Below are 4,454 nucleotides of genomic sequence, written 5' to 3' on the forward strand. Positions count from 1 at the left end.
CCTCTGGGATCTTTTCATTTAGCCCTAAACAAAGAAACAAAATATGACAAAAACCACAACTAAAAAAAGTTAATTCAGTCACAGAGTAATCTTCTGAGGCCAAAAGTCCATCTAAATGCAATGAAGATTTGCTTTCATTAAAGACAGAGGTGAGGACAAAATCTGCAGTGGAAGTTATGATATGCTAGAAAGCAACAAATGTGGATCACTGACCAAAACGATTATGTACTTGATGCAAATGCAGATTGCATATTGTTATATATATAGTACTTTGTGTTTTTGTTTTCCCTCATTCAGTCAGTTATTTTCAGTGGTGAATACACGTTGTTAGAAGATGTCTTGTACGGTCTTAATCTTTGTTGTGTACTATTTTTTTATAGTCTTAAGTTATAATGAAAAAACAAAAAGTAGGAACCAAACATAAAAGGTCTAGTAAAGCCAAAAATTAATTTCATATTGATTTTAAAGTGATCTAGCTGAGTTTTTACACTGAAAGCAAAGATTATAGCAATTGTAGTCCATGGTATTTATTTTCAGTCAAACCAAAGTTACATATAATTCTGCCTCTGCTTATACGGGATATTAACACTAACAATACACTCCCTTCAAAGACTTGCACAGGCCAAATTGTTGGAATGCTGGTTTTCTTGACAACTCCAAACCCCAAAACTATGATACTGAGTAATGGTGTAGTTGAAAATAGCATAGTCAAATGTTTGCTTAAAACCTAGAAACTTAACGTGTTGCTTTTCATGTGCTGTGCCAAGTCTTGATAATACTTTTTCCCCCAACCAAGGGACCTCATAACCTGATTATGGTTATTGCTTTACAAACAGTTTTGACAGAAGGTGGCTGCTAGAGCTTAACATATGTACCAGTTCCATGTGATGGAACCGGTTCTTGCAAACTAAGCTCATCATTGATTCTTTGCTGAAGTCAGCAAATAGAGTTAGAGAGATACCCAGTCATCTATCACACCAAATAAAAGGACATAACGGCTTTCAAAAGGGTTTTCCCACTTACCCAAAAGGCTTTCTGAAAGCTTCTACCTCTGCAAAAAAAAAAAAGAAAAAAAAAAAAAAGAAAAAAATTAGAACAATTATGGCAGATTGCATGAAACGTGAGAACGTCACAGTAACTGCTACTTTTCATTATGTTTGTCTTTGGGTCATGATCAATGAACCGGAAGTTTACAATATGGTATTAAAAGAAAGATGGGTATGGTGAAAGATGGTTTTCAGTCATCTAGGATCCTACTGTAAGGATTATCTGAAAGGAAAAATGGGTCTTTTCAGGTGCATGTTCAAAAGGCTATGATGGACTGGAAGTAACTGTGAGAGTTGTACCATCAGGAGGGTGGCCTAAGACTACAATGCTAAAGTATGCATACCTCAGTTAGAAAACTTTTGAAAGGAAGTCTCAGCCACAGAATGCATATACCTGTAGAGTTTTGCATGGGTTTTATATGAATACAATTTTAAAAAATAGCTGCTTGCACATTATACCAGAAAAACCTCCAAAACTGCAATTGCTTTGAAAATAGATTTTAGGTTTTTTGGAGTTTTCTGAAATGCTTGGTCTGTATTTTGATAATTGTGCATATTATGTAAAAATGTTGGTGGACCCATAAATGACCAGACTTTTTCTAAGAAAAATGTTGCTTTAATGCATTTCATGAATTTTTACTCTTATATCATTGCTTGCTAGTAATAGCAAATCTGCTTTTCTGCATCTGCTTTGCGTAGCTATTGTAAGGCTTTGAACTAATGTATGTATTTATTGCTTGAACTTCTGTGCATACCTTATAAAGCATAATGTCTGACAATTTAAATGGCTCATGTATTCTTGCTTCTATCATAAGCTGATTATGGGGACTATGATCTTTTGTATACAGCAAATTTTAAACTGTAGCACAAACATCTGTTTATGTATTGGTGGAATATACCTGTTTTATTTATCTTTTTTGAGGTAAACTAATTTTTGATACTTTTCATTACTGTGTACTATGTTCATACTTTGAATTCTCTGACGTTAGAAGTCATGGTTGAGAATTGTAACAGCTGTTATTCGTTCTGTATTCATGGCTTTCACTGCTGAATAAAATAAAGGACCAAACCTAGGATTTGAAAGAAAACTGTCTACCTCTAACACCAGGGAGTTATCAGATTTTATTTTACATAGTTTTAGTCTACAAAGACACAATTGCTTAAACCTAGTGGGCTTAAGGCTTATATTCTATGTGGTTGGATTCGTGGCACAGTTGTACTATTTGAAAATCAATTAAAATTTTATGTGAATGTTATAAGTATTTGGTAGAATTACCACTAACTGGGTTTTCTTTAGATAACTCAGATATGGAGAAAATGTCATCAGCATTCTGTGTCTACAGCTGCTTAACTTCATAAGAATGCATTTCTTTGTGATTAGGGAATCGAAGAATAGTCAGCTAGGAATAGAGCTACAGAAGTACACTTAAATAAACCATCCTGGACTTTAATGTCCCTGGGCAGATTCAGTCGCAAAATCCAATACAGTATTTTGTAAAGTTTTCAAGTTGGACATTTACATTTTTGAGAATTTTGAGACTTCATCTTACACATGCCAGTATTAACACACATTTGGACAATAGCTTTATTAAGTCTATAAAGCTATTGAAAGGAACATGGCTTACCCTTGTTATTTCACTAGTTCAGGTTGCAATGAAAGGGTTTTTTTTGTCCATGAACACTTGGCATATCTTAGCAAAAAAGAAGGATGTACATTTTACTATAGAATTAATGTATGAACAGTGTGTCACTGCTGTTGGATGTAAAAATGTATATGAAACCATTTCATTCACTTGATTACATTTCTGAAGTATAAATAAAAAAATCTAATTCTTTTTGACCCATTTATAACCACTAGGATTTTATTCTTTCGGAGAGACCATTCTTCCATGCCAGAGCCAAGTCATAAATTTGTGTACACATGTCCCACAATTTGTTTAAAATTATTTTCTTAGGGATTGGGGATTCATAAACCAGACCATACTCAAATGTAGTCAATAAAGATGGAGGCTGCTTGTCAAATGCATTCCATTAAAAACTGTCTTCAGGTTCCAAATTGCTTCCCCACACGCTCATCTCATGTTTTCGTGTTTTTATTCTGATACAATTTGACATTATAAATTCTGACCATTAAAAAATGCCAGGGGAAAACATGATTACTCTTTTTAACTTTATGACTTTTTTGCTTTATCGTCTTTTTTTGTTTTGCCTCTAAATGTCAGTCACACCCACAGCATCCAGCCATGGTTTAGAGGAATGTGTCGGAGATAGGTAAGTAGCTTCCAAGGAAATGCTTTTTAGGATATTAGGGATCTGTTCCAGACCCACAATTTGATGTGAAAAAAAACAGGCAAGATAGGGCCCCTGCATTGGAAAATTTTGCTTACTTTAACCTAACTTCTAAATCTCCTCACAATCAAAAGTAAAAGGAAAATGAATCTGTTGAGAATTTTTTTTTTATGCTAACTTAATATTTTCTGTCATCCTAGTGAAAGGGTACCTTGACTAAAGGACTTTCCACAGGATTAAAAAATGTTTTGAAAAAGAAGTACGGACGTGAGATTAATGTCCTTGAACATTACATTTTTTCCTCTATCAATTGTTGAAAGTAAATGATTACCAATGTATCCTGTCCAGTGTATTTTGTTAACTTACTAAAGGCTATATAACAAGATGTGAATCCAGTCTGAGCATTTTCTATAATATAAGGAGAACAATTTACAGATTAGGAATAACAAGAAATGAGTAAAACTGATTTGGCAGATGTTTTGTACTTAAACCTAAATTCAAACTCTTGTGATCCCGTAGTGTAAAACACTTGTTACCCAGATATTTTCTGTTGTTGAATCAATGGAGGATTCAGGTGCTTTGTAAAAACTTGATCATTAATTCCTTCTGAATTTTAAAAATAAAAACACAAAAAAGATGTCCTCTTAAAATCTAACTAAGCAGAGAAGAAATACAGATGGCAAGTCACACTTTAAGCACACTTGAAGTATTTTCTTTAACAAAAGTAATGAAAGCTAAGCATCCAACTCCCTACTGTTTCAAATATTTTATAGAAGGATATTAAGACAAATCCTAATGTTCAAATGCTGGTGAAGGAAAAGAACATAAACTCTATCTTTTCCCTTTTTTTTGTTTTTGTTTGTTTGTTTTTTAAACTGCATGGAAAACAGTAAACACCAAGGCACAAGATAACTATAAGAATATGTGTAACTTGAGAAAATAAGATGTGACTTTGCCCACAATTTGATGTATTGTTCCCTTTACCCTCCATATGTTCAGTCGCCATCAACACCCTCTAAGTGAAACTGTGTGACACCTGAATAAATGGAAAGACCAGCCATAGTAAAAAAAAAAAAAAAAAAAAAAAAAAAAAAAAAAAAAAAAAAAAAAAAAAAAAAA

General features: G+C 33.2%; 1 protein-coding gene across 5 annotated transcripts in view; it reads left to right on the forward strand.

Moving 5' to 3' along the window:
- FOXP2 (forkhead box P2) overlaps positions 1-2,886 on the forward strand; it is a 276,209-nt gene extending 273,323 nt beyond the window's left edge. For all 5 annotated transcript variants that reach the window (XM_025380565.1, XM_025380560.1, XM_025380561.1 and 2 more), the window contains one exon: positions 1-2,886. This exon is cut by the window's left edge and continues 1,090 nt beyond it. The gene's annotated coding sequence lies outside the window, so the exon portion shown is untranslated.
- The last annotated feature ends 1,568 nt before the right edge of the window (positions 2,887-4,454 follow it).

The sequence above is a fragment of the Theropithecus gelada genome, chromosome 3 (genome assembly GCF_003255815.1).
Source record: "Theropithecus gelada isolate Dixy chromosome 3, Tgel_1.0, whole genome shotgun sequence".
Taxonomy (NCBI): Eukaryota; Metazoa; Chordata; class Mammalia; order Primates; family Cercopithecidae; genus Theropithecus; species Theropithecus gelada.